The sequence below is a fragment of the Lepus europaeus genome, chromosome 10 (genome assembly GCF_033115175.1).
Source record: "Lepus europaeus isolate LE1 chromosome 10, mLepTim1.pri, whole genome shotgun sequence".
Taxonomy (NCBI): Eukaryota; Metazoa; Chordata; class Mammalia; order Lagomorpha; family Leporidae; genus Lepus; species Lepus europaeus.
In genome coordinates this window covers 78966905-78992654 of record NC_084836.1, presented here as the reverse complement: position 1 = coordinate 78992654, position 25750 = coordinate 78966905, and the positions used below count along the sequence as shown (strand labels likewise).

At 46.9% G+C, this 25750-nt stretch overlaps 1 long non-coding RNA gene across 1 annotated transcript in view; it reads right to left on the bottom strand.

Annotated features, from left to right (window-relative positions):
* LOC133767806 (uncharacterized) overlaps positions 1 to 24649 on the bottom strand; it is a 33753-nt gene extending 9104 nt beyond the window's left edge. Inside the window, exons 1-2 of the long non-coding RNA XR_009866912.1 lie at positions 24601 to 24649; positions 5604 to 5664 (exon numbers count right to left, since the gene is read on the bottom strand). This is a non-coding gene — a long non-coding RNA (uncharacterized LOC133767806). The remainder of the gene's footprint in view (positions 1 to 5603; positions 5665 to 24600) is intronic.
* Positions 24650 to 25750: the final 1101 nt, after the last annotated feature.

Sequence of the window (25750 nt, the reverse complement as noted above, 5' to 3'; positions counted from 1 at the left end):
GGGGACGGCCAGGCCATGGCTAATTTGGTTAGCTCTTTACAAAATTCTAATGTCACCCTTTTTTTTTCTGCTGGGATGAGGATAGTCCACACCATCTCTAGAATCTGCTTTCTCATTTTTGTGGGGGCGTTAGCCCTCGTGATCTGCGATGGGGGAACTCAGTGGAAAGGGCTTGCTGATATTATTGGCAGTAAATAAAATAAAATAATAAAATAGAAGCATCCCGGCTGAGTTTGTGTATGCACACACAGGACATGGATCTGTAATGGTTGTGGGAAGAAAAGCGAGAGAAGAAAGAAAGAAATCCACAAGATCTGATGGAGTAACTTGCAAAGGGAGATCAGAATTCAGACCAGATGTCCCAGCGGAGTGTCTCCCGAGTTTTCTTTCTTTTGTGTCCCAGCTAAAGGCACTGCGAGGATCAGAGAGCTCATCCCAGCTCTATTTACTTAGGGAACAATCGGCGATGTATGAATAATAATGCCTCCCTCTGACCATGACTAATTGAATTGCAGCAGGCAGAGGGGTGGGGGGAAGAGGTTAGGGTTTGCTGATCCCCTGCATCCCTGCAGTTCGGGCGGCAACGGATGCTGCCCAGCCAGCGTCACTGAGCACCTGAAAGCCGGCGAATGAACCTACAGTTCACATTTCTGGTACCCAGGGCCTCCCAAGCGGCAAGAGTCAAGAACCAGGTTGGTTCTGCAAGGCGAGAGGGAAGACAGACGGTTCCTCCCACCCCCTCATCTGGATTTAAGTGAGTGTTGTCCAAGGAAGAGGTTGGGGGCCCAGGACAGCAGGTTAAGCGGCCACCTGCAACGCTGGCGTCCCGTGTGGGTGCTGGTTCAAGTCCTGGCTGCTCCACTTCCAATCCAACTCCCTGCTAATAGATCTGGGAAGCAGCAGAGGAGTGATGGCCCAAGTACTTGGGCTCCTGTCACTGGTGGGAGAGGAGATCCAGCTAGAGTTCTTGGCTCCTGGCTGGCTTCTGCCTGACCCAGTCCTGGTTGTTGCAACCATTTGGGGAGTGAACCAGACATGGAAGATCTCTCTCTCTCTCTCTCTCTCATTCTGGCTTTCAAATAAATAAATAAATGCATAAATAAATAGATAGATAAATCTATAAACAGGGGGACAGCAGCATTGTGATACAGTGGGTTAAGCCTCTGTCTGCGACACCAGCATCTCATACGGGCATGGATTTGTGCTCCAGCTTTTTCACTTTCGATTCAGCTCCCTGCTAATCCACCTGGGAAAGCAGTGGAAAATGGCCCAAGTCCTTGGGCCCCTGCACCCATATAGGAGACCCAGATGGAGCTCCTGACTCCTGGCTATGGCCGGCCCAAGTCCGGCCATTGCAGCCAGGGAGTGAACCAGTGGTTGGAAGACCTCTCTCTCTCTGTCTCTCCTTCTCTCTGTCTCTAACTCTACCTCTCAATTAAATAAATAAATCTTTAGAATAAAAAACAAATAAGTAAAAAAAATAAATAAATAAAAAGAAGGGGATACTGTGGGAATCCTGGGTTTTGAAGCAAAAAACAAACAAACAAACAAAAAAAACCCGGGTAAAACAGCCAAAGCTGTATCCTATGAGAGATTGTTTAGAAACCAACAGGGGAGGTGGAGGGAGAGAGGAGAGCTGTACGGAGCAGTTGGAACCAGAGTGGGTGACCACATCCCAGATCTGACAATGGAGCACACGAAGATCTGAACACGTGGCTGTGCCAGCTCTCTGCGCTGTGTTTACACAGCAGAACCACGCAGCTGGGACCCCGGGCTCAGGGGGACTTTGTTCTCCCAGCATGAAACTGATCCTGGGTGAATGGAGATCAATGAGGCCACGCTGTTCCCCCCGCCTCCCTCCCTGTCTGTGGTGGGCTGGACGCAGTGCACATGGGCCAGCAAACAGACAGGACCATTGCTTCCACCTCGGTTGGATCTGGTGTGGCGCGAGCCCTGCTGGCCCCTTTTCCTGTGAGCCCTGCCTGCCACCTTTGTCTATTTTTGGTCACAGAGGCTGGTTGCAAGTCCAGGAGGATTTTTCCAGGCAGATGCTGGCTTGAGAGGAGTTTGTGTCGCCTGCCCTGCCACTTGGCTGGTGTCCCAAACTTCAATGTACCCAATCCCTCAACATGGGTTCTTACTAATTTGCTCATCAGCTTACTATGTTTTAAAAATCACTCACAGAGGCCAGCATTGTGGTGCAGCAGGTTAAGCCACCACTTGTGATGCTAGCATTCTGTGTTGGAGCTCTGGTTCAAGTCCCAGCTGTGCCACTTTCCATCTGGTTTTCTGCCAATGCACTTGGGAGAGCAGTGAAAGATGGCCCTAGTGCTTGGGCCCCTGCCCCCAACATGGGAGACCCAGTGGAACTCCAGGCCCCTGGCTTTGGTCTGGCCCAGCCCAAGCCGTGTAGCCATTTGGGGACTAGAACAGCAGATGGACGATCTCTTCCTCTCTGTGTGTCTCCCTCTTTCTCTGTCAATCTGCCTTGCAAATAAAATAACAAAATGAAACAATAAAAATTATCTCTAGGTGTCAGTACCAGTAGTCATGTTACTACATGCACGTTTCTGAGTTCTGTTTTCCCATGTAAGAGTGAGATAAAATTTGTTAAATATCTTCACGGAGAGGCATGAGTGTTTAGCCTAGCAGTTAAGACATCAGCATCTCCTATCAGAGTGTGTGCATTTGACTCCTGGCTCCGGCTCCTCACTCCAGCTTCCTGTTAATACAGAGCTGGGCGGGGTGGGAGGGCAGGGGGAGACAGCAGATGATGGTTCAAGCCGCTGGGTTCCAGCCTGTGCACATGGGAGACCCAGTCTGAGTTCCCAGCTTCGCCCTTGAACTGGCCTCGTCACAGCTGTTGCAGGCATTTGGGAGGTGAATCAGTATCTCCTTCTGTCTCTAATTATTTCTCTCTGCCTCTACATAAATAAATACAGAACATTTAAAAAAGAATGAGTTGTTCTTTGCCCATTCTGAGCTTTATAGAGTCACTGGAGCATCTTCTCATTTTAAATAAGCTTTTATAAAAAAATTACCTAAAATGTCTATTTTATCTGTCATCTTTCTGCTTATCATCTACCATTGCAATTTATCTACCTATCAATTATCTTTCAATCTATCATTTCGCTGCCTATTTATTTATCTATCATCTTCATTGATCTACATGCCTATCCATCATTTATCTATGTGTCTTTCTATTTATCAGTTATTATTACTATCTACTTTATCTATGCATGTATTTCTCTATCTCTACCTCTCTATGTTGGTGAATAAATAAAACTGAGAGAGAAAGGGGCCACCATAAAGAAGCAGTCCCTCCCCCAGCAGGAGTGGGGTGCAAGGTGTTAACCGGGCTGCTGCAAGTCCCCTGATTTTCTGCACAAAAGTGGTCTCTCCGCTATATCCTGCTTCCTAACCCCACTTGACCAAATGGGTGAGAAGATATTCGAGGAAAATAGCAGTTTCCTGGTGGTTATACTGGCCGTGAAATATTTTCAATCCCTCAAATCCAGGCTGTTATAGCATTTTAGTCCCTGGTTTTCAATCCCCAGCCCAAACTACTAAACAAACAGTGTGACCACCCTGGCGTAGGCCACACTCCTGGGGTTAAGATATTCCACCTAAAATCCTTTTGCTCTTTCTTAGCTGATATTCATGGCCACCATTCTTGTGCTTTGAATACCAAACAAAGGCAGACAGGGCTGGCTTAGCGGCTGCACAGGCAAGCAGGAAGAGATGGGTGAGCAGAAGCATTTGTATTTCTCAAATAATAAATATTCCAAACCCTCACCCGGGAGCCCGGTTCTTCCCTCTGTAATGAAGCAGCCGCATTTATTAATAAAAGGAAGCAAAAACCAATCTCGTTTCTAGAAAGACTGCAGAAGGCAGCCTGTCTGGGTTCAGACCCTAGTAACTGCTCGGTTTGGTCGGGATGCCAGGAGGCAGGGTTGCGTTGGGATGGAGATCCAATGGTGCCACACATGGCATCTGGACAGCACCCGTGCACCACATCTCCCACTGCACTGAAATAAACCCCAAGGGGGTAGAAAATGAGCAGGGGAACGTGTGCTACAGGGAAGAAGGATGGGGTCTCCCAAGGGAGCCCATGGGAGTCAAAGGGACACCTCTGGGGTGACCGTTTAGCACCATGGTTAAGAGGCTTGAGACATTCGCTTCTAGTATCAGAGGGCCTGGGTTCAAGTCCCCCCTCTGCTCCTGATTCCAGATTCCTGCTGATGCACGTGCTAGGAGGCAGCAGGTGTTGGCTCAGTAGCTGGACCCCTGCTGCCCGTGTGGACCTCTCTCTCTCTCTCTCTCTCTCTTTTAAGATTTTATTTTTATTTATTTGAGAGGTAGATTTACAGACAGTGAGAGGGAAAGATAGAGAGAGAGGTCTGCCATCCACTGGTTCACTCCCCAGAGGGCCACAACGGCTGGAGCTGTGCCGATCCAGAGCCAGGAGCTTTTTCCAGGTCTCCCACGTGTGTGCAGGGACCCAAGGACCTGGGCCATTTTCTACTACTGTCCCAGACCATAGCAGAGAGCTGGATTGGAAGAGGAACAGCCAGGACTCGAACTGGCACCCATATGGGATGCCGGCGCTGCAGGTGGCAGCTTTACCCGCTATACCACAGCACCGGCCCCCACGTCTTGTTATTTAACCAAGCATAAAAACTCATAGAACAATGCTACATGTTGGTCAATGGATGCAATGAGAAGACCAGAGACTGGCAGGAACCTAACCCTGTACTTCCCTGACAACAAGGGTTCAGTGTTCACAGCAACTTTATACAACATCATCAGGGCAGGAGTTTATCACAGTGGTTAAGATGCCACTCGGGATGCGTGCAGCCTACATCAGAGTGCTGGGCTTTCAGTGCTGGCTCCACTTTCAAGTTCAACTTCCTGCTCACATGCACCCCGAGATGGAGTAAGATGATGGCTCAAGTGATTGGGTCCTTGTCGTCCACATGGGGGACCTGGGTGGAGTTCCCAGCTCCTGGCTGCAGCCTGGCCCAGCTCCAGCTGTTGTGGGTGTTTAGAAAGTAAACCAGTGAGTGGAGGATCTCTGTCTATCTGTGTCTGTATCTTTGCCTTTCAAATGAAAGAGGAAAGAGAAGGAAAGAAGGGAGGGAGGGAGGGAAAAAAAGGGGGAGGGAGGGAGGACCAAAGGCAGGCCAGAGGAGGCTGCTGAGAGCACCAGATGGACCAATGCCAGAGGCCATGTTGCATCATATAGGGAGAGCTGGAAGTGGGAGGCATCTACGCAAACCCACTACCAGTGGAGCAAAGCCCATGTCCTGGCTCTTAAGCATAGCACCAGGCCTGAGGTTGTCCCGAGCATTAAGGAGAAGGTATCTGGGGCCCCGGGCTGACTCTCCTGGGACACTGTCATATCTGCCCCGAGGGGCGTCCCCTGCAAACATGGGGACACCTAAGAAAAGGGTGAGCTGGGAGCACCCTCAGGGAGTGATTGTGACCACTGCAGAGTGAGAGGAAGAAAGGTTCTGACTGCCTAGGAGGGCTCCCTGTGGGCGGTGTTTGCAGCCTAACTTGGCAGCTGGCACATCACATGCGAGCAAGGTGACTCTACTCACTTGGTGACCTCCACTTGGAGAACTCAGGCATTGCTCTGGCCACACCAGCCCTTGGGGCAACCTGTTTGAAAGCAGTAAAATCAAATTAGCATGCAAATGAGCATCCCCTTCCGAAGTTCCAAGTGCTCTCCAGCTGGTTCAGTGGGAGGAGTTTGGAGTTGCACTGTGCATGAACCAGGGCAAGTGCACACTACTCACATCCTAATGCAGTATCAATCTACTCCTCTCCCACAATGGACATTCATGCAAGGCACTTCCAAAAGTCCACGGCAAAGGGAATTAAAAGATAAACTTATTTGGCTGCAACCACATTCCGGAATCATATACATGAGGAGGTCTTTAAAATGCCCATGGAAAATGCATGCTTTGAAAAAACCATGGGTGTCAACATTTTATGCATCCAAATACGCTTATCGTTTAATTCCAGCTCTCCACCAACATTTTGGAGTACCTCCCTCCTACGTCAATTTGGATACAAATTATGTAAATTTACATAGAATTGCTATTATTCATATGCTGCATTAAAACTCAAATAACTTAATACTAATTAAATGAAAATAGCTGCGACTAAGTGGAAATTCAAATTTTATCTCCTGTTTCTGGTGAAAGGTTCCAACAGCCATCTCCTTGCTTAAACTGTTAACTGCCCTCACTGGCTGAATCTCAATGCTTTCTCCAGCCTCCAGGGCCTCTGAGGGAAGCCCAGTCTCTCTCTAGACAGATCCCTCTGCTGTATCCCCAACTAATCAGACCCAGTGGGGGAGTGGTGACAGCCTATGTGGGATGCCTCCAGGCACAAATCACCTTAGCCTCTGCATGGGGACCCCTCTGCTTCCCACGGTCCCTGGCCTCAGGTCTCACCCTGTCCCACCCTGCCCCAGAGCCTGGTGGTTGTGGGTAGCAAACAATCTTGGGCATCTTGCTTGACTGAGGACCACCCTAAAGGATCCTCCCAGTATTTGCCTGTATTTATATGGTTCGGTTATTTTTTTTCTCCTCTCAATATCTTGCAAAATAGCCATTTCAATCCCCTGGGGATGAGGAGGAGCTGAGTTTTCATGGTTTCTTTCTCACCCATAGGATAAGTCTTGTATGATAAATTCCTGACCGTTTCCTTCAGAAAGCCAGCAGCTCTTTCTGTGGGGGGATACAGCCAACAAGAGTTTATGGCCCTTGGTCGGATGATTGAATCACCCATCCACTTCCAGAAAGTACATTTGTCTTAATGAATTTCTTTGAATCCTTCTTATGTGATTTCTCTAGAAATTCACCAGCTTGTCTGACCTGAACTTGGAAGGCAAATGTGAACTATGCTCCACAAAGGCACTTGAAAAGGTTCATAGAGGGGCTGGTGCTGCGGTGGAGTAGGTTAAGCCTCGGCCTGCGGCACCAGCATTCCATATGGGCACCAGTTTGAGTCCCAGCTGCTCCACTTCTGATCCAGCTCTCTGCTATGGCCTGGGAAAGCAGTGGAAGATGGTCCAAATGCTTGGGCCCCTGCACCCACGTGGGAGACCCAGAAGAAGCTCCTGGCTTCAGCCTGACCCAGTCCTGGCCATTGTGGACATTTGGGGAGTGGACCAGCAGATGGAAGATCTCTCTTTTCCTCCCTCTCTCTGTAACTTGGCCTCTCAAATAAATAAATAAATCTTAGAAAAAAAGAAAAAGAAAATATTCATAGAAAATGGAATCAAAAGATAGGTTTATTTGGATGTAAAAATTTTGAAATTCATGAGTAATTTTTTTCTAACATGCATTTTTCTGTATGTACTTTGTAATATTCTGGATTCCAAACAATTTGGGGCCAAATTAAACATCTTTATTTTTTCATCTTTTGCGATAAATTTTATAATAGCTTAACATTGTGTGTGAGCATTTTTAACACATTTCTACACTTGCTTTTCTGTTTTAAAAAGAAATCTGTGGCCGGCGCCGTGGCTCAATAGGCTAATCCTCTGCCTGCAGCGCCGGCACACCGGGTTCTAGTCCCGGTCAGAGCGCCGGATTCTGTCCTGGTTGCCCCTCTTCCAGGCCAGCTCTTTGTTATGGCCCGGGAGTGCAGTGGAGGATGGCCCAAGTGCTTGGGCCCTGCACTCACATGGGAGACCAGGAGAAGCACCTGGCTCCTGGCTTCGGATCAGCGCTATGCGCAGGCCGCAGCTCGCCAGCCGCAGCGGCCACTGTGGGGTGAACCAAGGGCAAAGGAAGACCTTTCTTTCTGTCTCTCTCTTTCTCACTGTCCACTTTGCCTGCAAAAAAAAAAAAAAAAAAAAAAAAAAAAAATCTGTATTTGAAGGACAGAGTTACAGAGAGAGAGAGGTCTTCCATCTGTTGGTTCACTACCCAAATGGCTGCAAAGGCCAGAGCTGGTCCAGGCTGAAGCCAGGAGCCAGGAGCTTCTTCTGGGTCTCCCAAGTGGGTGTAAGGGCCTGAGGACTTAGACCATCTCCTGCTGCTTTCCCAGTTGCATTAGCAGGGAGCTGGATCGGAAGTGTTGCCACCAGATCTTGAACCGGTGCCCATACAGGACGTCAGCGTCGCAGACAGGGGCTTAACCTGCTGTGCCACAATGCCAGCCCTTTACATTTCACTAGATTTCAATATCAGCTATCTTTCTACAGGATGAGTTTTCCATAATAACATAAAAGAATGTTTATCATACAAATAAGTAACACCTGATGGATTATTAATGATGAATAGATAATGCTTCACATCGTGATGAGGGTAATTGGCAATTTAAACTGGAGGCCTGGCAATTTTATCTTGGTGCCTTAGATCAAGTGACATGAGTGTCAATAGAATATTAAATATTGGCACCGTGCCATAACTGATAAGGTATCTTAAATGTTTTGCAATTAAAGATCCTTGCCTATGAGTTCATTAGTCACAGAATCTATTTAGGAGCCCAGAGTATTTTAGGATGTCATTAGATAGGCCGGCGCCGCAGCTCAATAGGCTAATCATCCGCCTGCGGTGCTGGCACACCGGGTTCTAGTCTCGGTCGGGGTGCCGGATTCTGTCCTGGTTGCCCCTCTTCCAGGCCAGCTCTCTGCTGTGGCCCGGGAGTGCAGTGGAGGATGGCCCAAGTGCTTGGGCCCTGCACCCCATGGGAGACCAGGAGAAGCACCTGGCTCCTGTCTTTGGATCGGTGCAGTGCACCAGCCGTAGCGCAACAGCCACGGCAGCCATTGGAGGGTGAACCAATGGCAAAGGAAGACCCTTTCTCTCTGTCTCTCTCTGTCTCTCTCTCTCACTATCCACTCAGCCTGTAAAAAAAAAAAAATGTCATTAGATAAAAAAGATTATTTGATTTATTGTACTAATTCCTTAACTTAGAAAGTAAAGGGGTTGGCATTGCTGACACAACAGATTAATCTGTCACCCACCGGTTTGAGTCCCGGCTGCTCCACTTCCCATCCAGCTCACTGCTAATGCACCTGGGAAGGCAGCAGAAGATGACCTGAGTGCTTGGGCCCCTGCACCCACATGAGAGACCCGGATGGAGTTCCTAACTCCTGGCTTCAGGCTGGCCCAGCCCCCACTGTTGCAGCCAATGGGGTTATGAACCAGTAGAGGGAAGAAGAACTCTTTTCCTCTCTGTCACTATGCCTTCCAAATACATAAAATGAATCTTTAAAAAATTTTTAAAAGAAATAAAAAATTGCTTTAGTTCTATCCTCAGCATTGTTGCCGTGTACTGACCTAACTGTGCCATGACATCTGTTTACTGGAAAACTTTCATAACAAATGTGTGATTATCCTAAGAGTCAATAATGTTTGAATAAAAGGATTTTTTTTTTCAAAAAAAATCAAAATAAAAAGGTGTCAGTGGTGTGTAGTGGTGTCCCCCTGATGGGAAGCCTTTGTTTGGGTCACAGCTTGAGCACACAGTGCCTGGTTGGGGTCAGCCCCAGCATCACTCAGAGGCACCAATCGCAGTAGGAAAATGTGGCAATGTTTGCAAGACCCTGTGGTAAGCATGCAGTAAAGGTCACTTTCTTTATTCGACTTTTCCTTTGAGAAGAGAAATCCCCTCTACACGTGGGTGCAGTCAGCTCTTCATTGGCTAGATTCGATTCTCATTCATTCTGTCATTCACTAAATTATAACCCACTCCTTTAATGGATGAGTGACTAAACAAAATGTGGTTTGTTTGTACAGTGAAATGTTAGCCTTAAAAGGGAAAGGAATTCTTTTTTAAAACAAAAAAATTTATTATTCATTTGACAGGCAGAGAAAGAGAGGGACAGGGACAGAGACAGAGACAGAGACATCTTCCAATTGCTGGCTCATCCCTTAAATGGTTGCAATGGCCAGGGCTGGACCAGACCAAAACCAAGAGCCAGGAACTCCATCCAGGTCCCCTACATGGATGCATGGGCCCAAGCACTTGGGCCATCTTCTGCTGCTTTCCCAGGCCACAGCAGAGAGCTGGATCCGAAGTGGAGCAGCCAGGACTCGAACTGGCACCCATATAGGATGCCGGCCACTGCAGGCCACGGCTTTACCCTCTGCACCACAATGCTGGCTCTGAAAAGGAAAGAAATTCTAACACATGCCATAACATGGGTGAACCTCAAGGACATTATGCAAAATAGATGAATAAAGCCAAAAACCACATATTGTGTGACCCCAGTGACATAACATAGTCAAGTTCGTAGAGAGAAAGTAGAACGGTGGTTGCCAGGAGTTTGTGGGGAGCAGTGGCAGGGAACAGGAGTTCTTGTTTAGTGAGTTTCAGTTCTGGAAGATGAAAATGCGCTGGAGACTGGTTGCACAAGTAACGAGGATCTATTTATTTCCTTGAAGATGGTTAAGGTGGTGAAATGTTTTGTGTATTTTATCGCAACTAACAGTTCAAATTAGAAAGTGACCAGAAAAGCACAGAATTTGTCCAAGATGTTACTGAGAAAATGGGAGGGAGGTGGGTTTTTAGCCTAATGATCAAGATGCCTGTTAAGACATCAGCACCCATCCTGGAGTAGCTGGGTTCACCTGGCAGCCTTGACTACAGATTTCAGCTTCCTGATAACACAGACCCTGGATGACAACAGATGATGTTTCAAGTACTTGGTGCCTGCCACCTATGTGGGAGACCTGGATTAAGCACCCAGCTTCATCCCTGCCTTCTCTCTCTCTCTCTCTCTCTCTCTCTCTCTCTTTCTCTCTCTCTCTCTCACACACACACACACACCTTCATTGTATGCATTTGGGCAGTGAATCAGGCAATGAGATCTCTCTCTCTCTCTCTCTCTCTCTCTCTTTCTCTCCCCCCCCACTCCCTCACTCTCCTCTTTTTGTCTCTCTGCCTCTCAAATGAATGAATAAATAAATACTTTTGGAAAAGCAATCAGGAAGGGCAATAAGAGCCCACTTGGAAGCAGGGATTGAAGATAAATACAACACTCTCCTGTGTTGAAAATTTAAAAAAGGAAAAAGGAAATTCACAAGGATTTACTGCATAGCTGCTATGCGCTGGAGCCCCAGGACCCGGACTGCTGTCAGAGGCAGACCTGGGGACCCAGCCCTGACAATGGAAGAGCAGTGGTGACTCCCACCAGCTACAGCATCCAGAGAAGGCTGTGAAAAGCAGCAGTGTTACAGGCTACGGCTGGCCGTTGTGACTGCTGGAAATCAATAAACCCTTTTCTACTCTGCCTTAAGCTCCCCCAAGTATCCCCTGTGCGCCCAGCACCATTGTCTTCATGGCACAGTTGACTCAAGGTCAAGGTTGAGAGGGAGCTAAGAGAGCCTCAGGTCATCCAGTGCAGCTTGTTTGCTTTGCAGGCAAAGCCTGGGAGTAAGGGGGTCATTCAATCACCAGCAGTCCCATAGGCACAGCAATCGGTAACAAAGGGTGAGGTTCCTGGCGCCAGGGTTGGAGGGTCCTGCCACTCCCTCCTAGACCTTTTTGGGGACCCACAGTTCCCCCATAGATCTGGCACTCCACTCTCTTTCTGGCTGGAAAAGCTGACTTTAAAAAGAGAATTTTGTGGGTCTGGGTGCTGTGGCACAGTAGGTTAAGCCTCCATCTGTGGTTCCAGCATCTTGTATGGGCGCTGGTTCAAGTCCTGGCTGCTCCACTTCCAATCCAGCTCCCTGTTGATGAGCCTGAGAAAGCAGTGGTGCAAGCTCTTGGGCCTCTGCTCCCATGTGGAAGACCTGGAAGAAGCTCCTGGCTCCTGGCTTTGGATTGGCCCAGCCCCAGCCGTTGCAGCCATTTGGGGAGTGAACCAAAGGATGAAAGATTATCTCTTCTTCTCATTCTCCCTCTGTAACTCTGCCTTTCAAACAGATAAATAAATATTAAAAAGAGAGAGAATTTTCCTCTTCTTTTTTGAATTTCTATTTATTTTGTTTTATTTGTTTAAAGACGGAGACAGACAGAGATCTTCCATCTGCTGGTTCACTCCCAGATACTCACAATGGCTGGGACTGCACCAAGTTGAAGCAAAGAGCCTGTAACTCCATCTGGATCTCCCATGTGGATGGATGGCAGAGACTCAAATACTTGGGCAGCCACCTGCTACCTTCTAGGGTGCCCACTAGCTAGCTGCTAGAATTGGAAGCTGAGCTGAGACTTGAACCCAGGCACTCAGATATGCAACATAGTATCTTAACCACTGAGCCAGACACCCTCTCCCAAAAGACAGCTTTAAAAAAAAAAAAATCATAGGGGCCCACACCATGGCTCACTTGGTTAACCTTCCACCTGTGGCGCCGGCATCCCATATGGGCACTGGGTTCTAGTCCTGGTTGCTCCTCTTCCAGTCCAGCTCTCTGCTGTGGCCCGGGAGTGCAGTGAAGGATGGCCCAAGTGCTTGGGCCCTGCACCTGCATGGGAGACCACGAGGAAGTGCCTGGCTCCTGGCTTCAGATCAGCATAGCTCCAGCGGTAGCGGCCATTTGTGGGGTGAACCAACAGAAGGAAGACCTTTCTCTCTTTCTCTCCCACTGTCTAACTCTGTCAAATAAATAATAATAAAAAAAAAACATAAAGTTGATTGAACAGCTTGGGTGGCCGATCTAAGCTGAATGACTGAAATGGAAGCCTCTGTTTCTCGCAGGTTGGGCATTAACATTTCATAATGACAAAGCTATGAGCGATGGTCTCTCGGGGGACTGCAGCACTCCTGGAGTTGATATTTACTGAATAGCCACTGTATGCTGGAGCCCGAAGACCCAGCCTGCTGTCAGGAAGCCGAGGCAGACCCGGGGGACCCAGCACTAAATATGGAAGGGCAGTGGTGACTCCCACCAACCACAGTACCAAGACAGTGCTCTGAAAACCAGCAGCGTTACTCAGGGTTAACCACGCCTAGAGGTCTCCAAAGGATACAAATTAGCCTGAACGATAAAGACACAGGTGCAGTTACTGCAACTCCCTGAGAATCCTCATTTTTCACGTTGGCCTGATTTTATGAGTGGCTCATTTTGTTACCTGAGATCTTTTCCTGAGCTCTGTAGCCCTCTCAAAATTGATGGCATAGCAGCCCAGAGTTCCCAGGGTGGAAGACCCACTTGGAGGAGCCCTCAACCCAATGACAGAAGGAGGTAGCAGGTCCACACCCTGATCTCTCTCCCTCTTGGACCTCACAGTGGTCTGTTCTTGGTAGCACTCCCCGTACTGGTTGCTTCCCTTCTACACTCACCTCCAGGTGTGTTCTCAAGCTCTCTCTCCTGAATGAACTCCTAGCCTGCACTTCTCAACTCGGGACAGCTCTGGAGACACAGTGTGCCTTCCCGAATCAGTTCCATGCCGCTCCTGTTTCAAGCAACCAGGAATGGTAGATGAGTGCAGACACGGAGGAAGGGGGAGCATGGTTCAACGCCCCAGCTTTCCAGCTGCTTCCGTGCAAATAGCCAACCAGAGTGCTTGCCTCTCCTTAGTGGAACTGGTATACGCAACCCACGTAGGGATGCAGAAAGCCCTGCCACCCAGAATGCATGACAATTTCAGGTCTGTGTACACTCCATAACTGAGCTCCGGGTAAAATCTCCACAGGGAAATCAGCGTCTGCTTCTCTATTTATTTGTTTGTTTGGGGGAGTCAGGTGGGCTGGCTGTGTTGATCAGCTCACAGGGGCTTGCATATATATGGTAGATAAGGACTCAGGACACTTCAGGGCTCTGCTTAGAATGCCTTCTCTTTCTATGCGTTCCTCCTTCTTAATATTTCCATGACTGGGAGGGAATTAGAGAGGCGAGACAAAGAGAGAGAAGAGGGGATCAGTGTGCTCTTTACATTTTCAGCAGATATTTTGGCTTTTGAAGGGAATTTAAGTGTCACAGAAGAACAATATGGTTTCTTTTTCTTAAAAGAGGAGGAAGCACACCTGCCCTTTATTTCAAATAACAGGAACGGGATGAATCGTAGGGAGGAGCTATAGCATTGGATGGTACACTCAGCATAGTGACAAGCTCCCAGGATGTCAGACTGTTAAGCAGTCCCCAAGATGGGCCATTCATGTCACCAGGCTGACACCTGCTACTCTCCTATGCCAGAGTGGAGAATAAGATAGTAGTGAGAGTGTCAAATGCTGATTTTTTTAAAAAAATATTTCAAAATCAGAGTTAGGGGGAGAGAGAGAGAGAGAAGAAGAGAAACGTAGAAATGGGGAGGGGGGAGATCTTCCACCTGCTGGCTCACTCCCTCTGGATGGCTGCAACGGCCATGGCTGAGTGAGGACAAAGCCAGGAGCCGGGAGCTTCATCCTGGTCTCCCATGTGGATAGCAGGAGCCCAAACACTCAGGCCATCCTCTGCTGCTTTTCCCAGGCCATTAGCAGGTAGGGAGCTGTATCAGAAGTGGAGCAGGCTGCAGGTTTTGCTTGCACAAATACTTGCTAAATATCCTCCTCTGAACCAGCTAATGCATTAACAGGAATAAAACAAAAATGACAAGGACCTTCTATTTTTACTCAAGAAAACCACAACCTGGCAAGAAGAATAAAGGAAATACATGTGCAAAGAAAATGGTGAAAATAACATGGATGCCTAGCAGTAAACGTAAAGACAAACAAATATGAATTTTGAAGGAAGTTAATATAGAGTCAAAAGGTGGAATCTACCAGGAGACATCAGGCAGAATGTTCTAGAAGAGTCTGTGCTGCGACAGGCATTGAAGGATGAGCAGGACTTGGTTGTACACAGGAGGTGGAGAGCATTTCAGGGGCAGGGAGCGGCAGTGGGCGTAGCAACTCCGTTCCAATGATCGACAAGCTGCATGCTCCAGCACCCAAGTTCTGCCCCAACTCTGAAAATAAGAACGGTTTTATTGAAAGCCACTGGAGCCGGCACTGTGGCATAGAAAGTTAAGTATCCGCCTGCCATGCCAGCATCCCATATCAGTGCCAGTTCAAGTCCTGGCTGCTCCACTTCTGATACAGCTCCCTGTTAATGTGCCTGGGAAAAGCAGAAGATAACCCAAATACCTGAGCTACTCACTCATGTGGGCTACCCAGAAGAAGCTCCTGGCTCCTGGCTTTGGCCTGGCCATTTGGAGGGTGAACCTGCGGATGAAAGATCTTTCTCTGTCTTTCTCTCTCTCTCTTTCTCTCTGTATCAAGGCCTTTCAAATAAATAAATAAATCTTCTAAAAAAAAAAAGATAAAATCCACAACCTGAAATGTGGAGAATTCTGCAAGATGCAAGACCTTTGGGGTTCTATCCATTGCAAAGGCAGGAGGGGGTGTCACAAAACAGGGCATCTAGGGCTCCAAATTCTGGGACAGCTGGCAGAGGGGTTTGAGGAAATAACAGACTTACCCAAACTATGGCTGCCCAGGAGCAGGAGCTTAGCCTAACAGCTAAGACACTTGCATCCTGCATTGGAACCCCTAGGGTTGACTCCAAGCCCAGCTCCTGGCTCCAGCTTCCTGCTGACGCATGTGGTAGGAACAAGCAGAGATAGCTCAAGTACTTGGGTTCCTGCTATCCCTATAGGAGACCTGGATTGAGTTTCCAGTTGCTGGCCAGTGTAGGCTTTTGGAAAGCTCTGTCTGCCTCTACTCTGTCCCTTTCCCTCTCAAATAAGTGAGTGAGTGATTTTTTTTGTAAATGGTCACCCAGAGGTGGAACCTGTAAGGTAAAAACCCCAGCTCAAGACATTGGCAAGGCACGGGGAGCTGCTGATGCACTGGATGTGTTCAGAGCCCTCAACCTGAGGGGTGTCCTAGTTCACAGTCCAGCCAGCAGGGTGTCCCACCTGCCCCACATGGGCCCTGGAAATGGAAGGAGCAGAGGCACTTACAAAATATGAATTAGTTAGGAATTTCAAATCTGAGAACATCTAAAGGTATGCAATACAGTAGAAGAGAAACCCCCATAAAGACTCCCATGGGCATGGGTTAACCCTACAACATTTGGGAAGCCCCTAAAAACATCTCCATGGTCTACAAGGCTAGAATTAAGGGAAGAGACTTAGAGGGTTTGGCACTGGGATTAGTCATGGGATGGTCTAGGCAGAGATTGACCAGATTGTGTCAAGGAGATGGGTCGCAAAATACAAGTGATGTTTTCTTGGGGGCCCAGGTATCCCAGTGGTGTTACAGATAAAACTAATAGCCTGTGGTCTTGCCCAAACAAGCTGGAGTTAAATGATTTGAGAGCTTGTGTTGTACAACATGGCCTGGCAAGGTTTATCCCTTTGAAAGCGATGGTGGCTTGGGTCTTATTTCTCACAAGAGAGGACACCTACCTCAGCAGACAGAATCTATAATTCAAAAGTGGCCCATTTTCACAAGGCAGAAATCCTCAGCCGGTGAGATCACTCCTACAAACCAAAAATGGGCTGATAAGGAAAAGACGCAAAGGGAGCTCCTCGAAGTGAAGAGTCAGTTCTATTACACGGAGCATGGACTGAAAGAAAGAACAGAAGGAGGGAGCTGGAAGCAACAATGAGGGAGAAAGATGGATTAACAGATGGCATAACTGAAAGCTTACAGGTGGAAAACACTCCAAAGGATGAAAATTCCTTTCCAGATAGGACACAAAGAATAGAAAAACGGACATCGTAGAAGGCACCAGTTAGGCAGAGAGGCAGCCCAAGAAGTTTCTCAGCGTTGTAAAACAAGTCACGGAGTCTCCGAGTCTCGGGAATGAAAACGGAGAAACACCTGCCCTGCAATTGAAACCGGGAAACACAAAAAGTGAATGGGAGTTCCCAAAGTCTCCTAGCAAGGAAGATAGACTTCCCACAGAGGGAGCCAGGAACTGAAGACAGCCTGGTAACCGCACTGAATTCTGGGATTCTGTGCCTACCTGGCTCGGCAGTGCCGGATTTGGACAGGGAACAAAAGACGCACAGAGTAAAAGGGAAAGCAAAGCGGAATGCAGGAAGTGGGAAGGGGAAACGTCTGGCTACTATTTAAAAATCAAACTGACAATGACTGGAGCTGAAGTCTTACAGCAGCTTTGGCGATAGAGACGTATTGGAAACAAGATGCTGAGCCACATCTGATTTTTTATTTTCTAGGAGTTACTTTTTAAAGAGAGAGAGAGGTATCGGTGCTGTGGCATAGCGGGTTAAACTACCACCTGCCATGCTGGCATCCCTTATGGACCCGGATTTGAGTCCTGGCTGCTCTACTTTTGATCCAGCTCCCTGCTAACGTGTCTGGGAAAGCAGTGGAAAATGGCCCAAGTGCTTGGGTCCCAGCACCCACATGAGAGACCAGGAAGAATCTCCTGGCTCCTGGCTTCATCTTGGCTTAGCCCAGGCCATTGCAGCCATTTGGGGATTAACCAGCAGATAGAAGACCTCTCTTTCTCTCTTTCTCTCTTTCTGTCTCATCTCCTCTGTCTCTGTAACTCTGACTTTCAAAGAAACAAATAAGTCTTGAAAAATAATGAGAATAAAGAGAGAAAAGTGAAATAAACTTTAACAATGTATTCCACTTTAGCCAAGCTACGGTGTGAGTGTGGTTTAAAGGTCCTCCGAGGACTCACCGTAATTACAGGCCTGGTTCTCAGTGGGGACGGATTAGGAGGTGCTGTGGCTCAGGAAGAGAGGATCCTGTGGGAGACCCTTGGGTCAGTTGGGGCGTGCCCTTAGGAGGGACTGTAGGACTGCCTCTCTCTGCTCCCTGGCTCACCACGCAATGCTTTCTCCTGCATGCTCAGCCTCTCACCTGTCCCTGTGAGGTCCTCACCAGAACTAAGCCAATGCAGGTGCCTTGCAATCGGTGCTAAGTAAACTTCACAAGCAGCTGGTGCCAGGTATTTTACAACAGTGATGCAAAGTTGGCTGGTACAAGCAGTTTATCTAAAACATTAGGTTACAGCAGTTAATCAGTGTTACCAGGGTGGGTGAGCCGGTTAACATTCTTTTTCCCCTAAGTCTCTGAAACACGCACACGTTTCCCACTCATAGCACCTGTCCGTCCTGGCCAAAGTCCGTGTGCTCAGCCAGCACCTGTGGCCAGGGTTCTCTGCATTTCGAGATGACCGCAACATGGCGGGAGGCGTGGAAGGAGAATATGGGAAATAAAATCTGCTGCGGTGTATTCAGAAGACAAAACCAATTTTTGACACTGATAAAGATAAAATTGTAGGGGTTGGTGCTGTGATGTAGCAGGTAAAGCTGCCGCCTGCAGTGTCGGTATCCCATACCGGCACTTGTTCAAGTCCCGGCTGTTCCACTTCTGATCCAGCTCTCTGCTATGGTCTGGAAAAGCAGTAGAAGATGGTCCCAGTGCTTGGGCCTCTGCACTCATGTGGGAGATCTGAAAAAGCTCCTGGCTCCTGGCTTCAGATCGGCACAGCTCCAGCCGTTGTGGCCAATTGGGGAGTGAACCAGCAGATGGAAGACCTCTCTCTCTCTCTCTCTCCCTCTCTTTCTCTCTCTGTGTAACTCTTTCAAATAAATAAATAAATCTTAAAAAGTTAAAATAAAATTGTAGTCCTTTTAAACACAGTGTCATTATAAGATTAATCATGAAAAAATAGAAATAAAATATGTAGTTTCTAAAACACTGCCAAAAATAAATGGAGAATTTGACACATTGAATAAAAGCCTACATGCATTCAGTTTTTTGTGTTTTGTTTTTTGTTTTTTGTTTTTTGTTTTTGACAGGCAGAGTTAGACAGTGAGAGAGAGACAGAGAGAAAGGTCTTCCTTTGCCGTTGGTTCACTCCCCTAATGGTCACTACGACTGGTGCACTGCGCCGATCCGAAGCCAGGAGCCAGGTGCTTCCTCCTGGTCTCCCATGCGGGTGCAGGGCCCAAGCACTTGGGCCATCCTCCACTGCCTTCCCAGGCCACAACAGAGAGCTGGACTGGAAGAGGAGCAACCAGGACAGAATCTGGCACCCCAACTGGGACCAGAACCCGGTGCGCCAGCGCCGCAGGCAGAGGACCAGCCTTGTGAGCCGCGGCGCCAGCCACCTACATGCATTCAGAAAGCAAGTACCATAAAGAAAAATTAATGATGAGATGGCACAAGAGTGTTCAAATAAAGCAGTAGCCACAACCAACATGAAAATGTGAGACTTACCTCTTACAATTCAGGAGATATTTATCTTAAATTTTTTAAATGGCTATATCCTGTTTATAATACATACATACACATCAGAAAAGATACTGAAAATAATTTTTGAAAATTTGTAAAACAAATACTGACAAAAAGCAGCTGTATCTAATGCCAAATAGAATTGAAACAAAACAAATCTTAAAATAGTAAATAATATTTTATGTCAATGGAAGGAAGATTGTACCAACGTGTATTATTCATGAAACCACATGGGTTCAAATAATATAAAACAAAAACTATGAAGAATACAAAGAAACATGGAATAAGTGTAAGCACACAGACTTTCTTGGTCTCCAACACCAAATACAAAGACTGGTGATCAGGTGAAAAGACTGTTACATATATGTTTCTTTATTTTTATTTTTTTATAAGAATACATCCCACATTGTATTGCATACTTCGTATTATATCATACTATTGATTATATCATGCTGTTGCATAAGTACCTAATATCCACTTGTGATTCTCTTGTGAATCCTAATATTGATATGTGTGTTCAAGAGAAGAACTTGTTTTGAGATATAGGAGACCTTCATGGCTTTTGCATTTTATGTAGTTTTTCTAAAGATTTATTTATTTGAAAGTCAGAATTACACAGAAAGAGAAGGAGGGGGGGTCTTCCATCCACTGGTTCACTTCCCAGTTGGCCACAACAGCTGTTTCTGCGCCTATCTGAAGCCAGGAGCCAAGGGCTTCTTCCAGGTCTCCCACACGGGTACAGAGACACAAGGACTTAGGCCATCCTCCACTGCTTTCCCAGGCCACAGCAGAAAGCTAGATCAGAAATGGAGCAGACAGGACTCCAACCAGCACCCATATGGGATGCCGGCACTGCAGGCAGCAGCTTTACCTGCTATGCCACAGCACTGGCCTCAGCATTTTATGTATTTTAAGAAAACAGCCACTTAAATTTCAGTACATCAACATTTTAAACTTTTTAATGATACATACTCCCCAAAATATAGCAAGGACACATGACACACTGGTCAAAAATATCTTAAAACATAAAACAAATTAATTATCTACAACATAAGTAAGTACAAAATAGGAAGAGAAAGGAAAACAACTAACAGAAAAGTAAGCACAAATACCAACAGGATATTAACAGATGGGAATATAATTGTCAAAGTAATTAAAAGGGTTCAAATCAGTAATAATCAGGACTCAAATCAAAATATTGAGATACTGTATCTGCCTCATTGTATTAGAAAATTTTAATATCTTGACAATATTCATTCATGCATTTAGTCAACAAATATTGTTGTGCTCCAAACCTATGTCAGGCCTAATTCTAATAGTTGCAAACAAAATAGTTTCCTATTCTGGATAAACTTGCCTTACTGGTCAGGTAGTAGCCAATAAATAAATGAGCAAATTTAAGAACATTTCCACAAATACACAAAGAGTATTTCTTATTAGACTGGGCTGGGCTTAGATCAGCTATACGGGAATCAAGAGCATAGTCTAGGATGTTGTTGGCTGCGTGAGTGTCTGGAGGTAGCATGGTGTTGGGATGGCACTGGGTGGGTACAACTTTCCCGAGTGAAGACTTGGAGGGAGCTCCAGAGACCAGAAGGGTCTGCCATTTCAGAGGAAGAAGAAGCCCATGTTTCGGGGGCCTTGTGAACGAGGCAGTGTATTTCACATCACATCACATCAGAGTTTCTATACTACAGACAGTCCGTGCCTTCGATGGGCTGACTTATGATTTTTCAACTTTGCATGGGTATGAAACAGTACACACTTAGTAGCCACCGTACTTTGAGTTTTGACATTAGAGCTTTGATCAGTGCCCTCTCGCCCAAACATAGGCAGGTGCAAGTGTTGTGAGAACATCCGGGGTAGGTCACACTAAACTCTACGTGTGGTAGGTTCTGTGTATCAAGTTCATTTTCAACTTAGAGATCTTGTCAATTTATGACAGGTTTATTGGGACTTACCCCATCATCAGTAGAGAAGCACCTGTACAGCCTTTGGTCAAAAGAAGTCAGTTGGAATTCCACAGTAGGATAGGACAAGATGAAGCAAGGATCCAGAGAAACATACATGAAATCTCTTTACAGTAATACAAAAATACATTTTTTAAAAGACATCATGGGAGGCCCAGAGGAGGCTCCTGGCTCCTGGCTTCGGATTGGCACAGCTCCGGCCATTGTGGCCATTGGAGAGTGAACCAGCAGATAGAAGACCTCTCTCTCTCTCTCTGCCTCTCCTCCCTCTGTGTAACTCTTTCAACTAAATAAATAAATATTTTTAAAAAATAAAAGAGCGATTATTTATTGGAAAGACAGAGTAACAGAAAGAAAGTGAGCTCCTCAACTTCTGTTTGGAAAACTACTTCACTGCTATTGACTGTAATTGGTGGATGAATGAAACTCAGGTTTGCTGTGCATTCTCTGTAGCAATTACACATTGCAGGTTGCTTAGAAATATTTCAAACAGTCATGCTTACACAATGTGGAGTGCTGACTTCAGAAATTATTAATTCAACCAAACAAAATAAGCAAACTTTTGATTGAGAGCTGAAGTGATTTCATAATATGTCTAAATACTGGCCACAGTTCTTCAACTTTGGGGAGTTTCAATAGCAAGATAAGAAAACATCCACAAGGGGTCATTCTGTCCGTTACGCACTGTGGCTTGTGTAATAGTAGGGACGGGTATGGACGTAGTGAGCGGTAGCTACCCTGCCTGGCAACACCCCTTCTCTCCCACATCTCAGCTGGAGGAATTCCAGATCTGCCACCTGTCACAAACAAATGTTCTTTCCTTCTCTCTACTCAAAGAGCATTTATTACACCAGGGGTCTTCCAAAGGTTCCTGGAAAATGCATGGTAGGAAAAAACCACGCGTGGATCTCCACTTCTTTTACACCATCATAGAGCTGTCATTTAATTCCATTTTCCATACACTTTTTGGCATTTTAAATTTGTACTCCTTGATTTTAAAGATTGAGACAGAGAGACAAAACAGAGAGAAAGGAGACAGACAGAGCTCCCACCTGACAGACAGAGCTCCAAGTGCTGCCTGCTACGGATGGGGCTGGGCCAGGCTGAAGCCAGTTACTAGGAGCTCAATCTATGTCTCCCACCTAAATGATGAGGGTCCAACCTCTCAAGTTATCACCACTGACTCCCAGCATGCACTTTGGCTGGAAACTGAAATTGAGTGTAGAACACCAACGTTTGGAAGCCCCTTCCTTCACTCTCTGTCTTCAAACTATTTTGTATTCTGTCTACACTAAAAAAATCAGATATTGCAATTCTTAGTGACATAGACCAAATAACCCAGAGTTATGCACAGTCCCAAAGAGGAAGTCTACCAGATGCCCAGAGTTATATACTGTCTTATGCACAGTCCCAAAGTGGAATTCTACCAGATGCCAAAACACTGCTGGCACGGCTTGCTTTAAGGCCAACAAGATGTTTAGAGGATAGCAGATTGCTTTTGGAACTTAGATTTCTCTTCCCATATCCCCTAAGAGATGATCCGCATAGTCGTGGATCTCCATGTTTTGTTCAGTAACCAGTAACACCAGAACTGGATGGACTGCTCATTTCTTTGCTGTAGGAGTCCCCAGTTCCATAAATAAGTCACTGTCAGGGCCAGCGCTGTGGCATAGTGGATAAAGCTGCTGTCTGCCATGGTGGCATCCCATATGGGCGCAGGTTCAATTCCCAGATACTCCACTTCCAATTCAGTTTTCTGCTGATGGCCTGGGAAAGCAGTAGAAGATGGCCCAAGTGCTTGGGCCCCTGCATCCATGTGGGAGACCTGGAAGAAGCTCCTGGCTCCTGGCTTCAGATCAGTGCAGCGCTGGTGGCCATCTGGGAGTGAACCAGCAGATAGAAGACCTCTCTCTCTCTCTCTCTCTCTGCCTCTGCCTCTCTGCAACTCTGCCTTTCAAATAAAATAAACAAAAAATAGTAATAAGTTGTTATCCCTCAGATGCTCTTGTGTTTGAAATAGTGGTTTATAGCATTCCCCATATTTGCCTTCCTGTGATCCATACAGATTTTTTTTTTTTTTTTTTTGGCTAACACCTGAAACTCACTTTCACCATAATGGGGAGACCTAGGTAACGGACAGCCATGTCTTCTGTAAGCGTGGCTGACTCAGACACAGGGTTGTGAGTTTTACTCAGTCTGCTTTTTGTAAAATGTCAGAATGAATCATTGCTCAGTTGATCCATCAATAGGGAGACACAAATTCCTAACAAGGGCGTCACTAGAGATCCAACCAAGGCAGGTAACTGGATGTGTTTGGGGGTCAGACAAACAGTCACACTCCCTTGAGCAACTCAGAGAACGTGGCTGACTCCCAGTGGCCATCACCTGCACCCCGTTGCTTAACGACCGTGGGTGCTGGAGTCTCTTCTGCCCATAGCAGCTCCAGGCATTAATTCCTCCCAGGAGCAGCCCATGACTACTCGCTGAGAGCGTTAACCAGTAAACCAGTAAGCACCCCTAAGCTTCTTAACCTGGGTTGAGATAGCTCTGAGATACCCAGTCCACGCTGGCTCCCGGAAGTTCCAGCAGGATTACGCTGCAGTTTCTTTCCCACAGTGGTAATTGCTCTGATGACTCAGCTTTTATCGGTTGCCTCTCTGTCCCATGTCCTCCCCTCCCCCCCAGCCAGTATTTCCTAGGACCACCCCTAAACCCACCAGTCACACCCAGATCCTCCGTTTTGATCTGCGTCTTGGAGAACCCACATAAGCGAATGTGACGGAACTCCATATCTCTCTTTAGACTGGCTGAGTAGGGTCAGTAGCTGGGGCAAGCAGGGGCGTTCCGGGAAGGCCAGAGGCCCTGCCCAAGGCTCGTTCACCAACTCACTTTCTGAGTTCCAGTTGGATGAGTGTGACCCACTTCTGCCTCCCCGCCAGCCCGGCACAGAGCGTGGGGGTAAACATGACATTTTCCTCCTGCTCAGCAAGACAGGAAGTTCATTAAATTTGGTATAAATCTTTGCCTTTAAAGTGCCAGTTGGTGATTTATTTTCTCCTTCTGTTTAGTTTTTTTTTTTTTTTACAGCGTAGGTGCCAACCTCTAGAATCCAATCCAAAACCCCAAGCGAAGTCCTGTTGATAAATCAACAAAAGCCTTGTTTACACAATGCAAGCCAAATGCAAATCCCTTCTCCTTGAGAGCCAGGCTAATGATCATTTCTCAAAGTTATAAAAGGCGCCATGTCAAAGCAGCTCGCTAATTCTCACCTTGGCTTCTAAAAAACATCCTTCAAAGGAAATCCACAGATAAATAAAGCTCTGAAGGAACACCATGGGCGGCAAACACATCTACAGGGAAGGGAAATTGCTTGGGGATGCAGTTAGCAGGCACAGCCCCAGCCTAGCCGAGCCCTGCCTTTGGACAGTATAGCAACTAAGGGGTTTGAACGTGGGTCTTACAGAGGATCCTAAGAGAAATCCCAAACAACATAGCTAAGACGTCATTAAGCTCTACCTGTTGTTAGCGGAGACTTGGGCCCGTGACAGATCCACCTGGCTCTCTGCTTCCTCATCTCAGGATTGTTGAAAGGATTAGTGCACCCGTTTGCTTGTTTCTTCACCCCAGAGGTATTTATTTAGCACCTGCTCTGTGCCAGAATTGGAGCAGGTTTGGGGCTGTTCGGTTGAAACAAGCGGTAATGGCCAACGCAAAGGTCAAGGGTGAAGAAGCAGCAGAAACCGAGAGATGGAGAGGAAACAGAGGCTCCCGGAGGCCAAACCACGCCAGGTCTCAGAGGAGTCTGGTCTCGGTGCCAGAAGCCATTGGAAACCACCATAGGGGATAAAGCAAAGGAATGAGCAGTATGAGGATAAGTTAGGAGGCAGAGGGGAAAGAATCAGATGAGAGACAACCCCTATGAGGCCCCAAGACTGGTGTCCGGCACAGCCCAGGCACCAACATGTGGAAGTTCTTCATCCTTGTCTTGGGCCCCCACTCATCAGAAGCCCGGAGTTACCGTCCTACCGGGAACTATCTCCTCCAAGGTAGAATCTCCTAGTAACTGCTAAGCTGTCATCGGCCCTGTGATCCAATTATCTGCATGAGGGCAAAGATCATTGATTCTTTGGGAGGAGGAAATTGGGAATTAAGTTTTATGAGCTAACGTCGCAGAGGCTTCTGTTTGACAAGAATCATCATAAAATTGTGACACGGTACTGAGACACAGGGGAGGTTATGGAATTCTAGAAGTTAGAGTGCAGTGATCAAAAACAGGGCAAGATCTCGAGCAAGGGTGAAAGAACTAAGCTTTCATAACACAGGAATGTGTCCTTAGAACCTTCTCAGCAAGCTGGTGAAACTCATTTTGGGTAAACACGGTAAGTATTTGAAATAGTTAATTAGGTATAGGTTCTATTCACAAAAATGTACAATTAGATAAGACGTAAGAGTGATAGATTATAAGACTTTATCTTGGGAGATGTTGGAATATATAGAGTTTAAATACATAAAGATTTAGGGGCTGGCACTATGTTGTAACCTGCAGTGCTGGCATCCTATGTGGGCGCCAGTTCGAGTCCCGGCTGTTCCCCTTCCCATTCAGCTCTCTGCTATGGCCTGGGAAAGCAGTGGAAGATGGCCCTTGGCCCCTGAACCCATGTGGGAG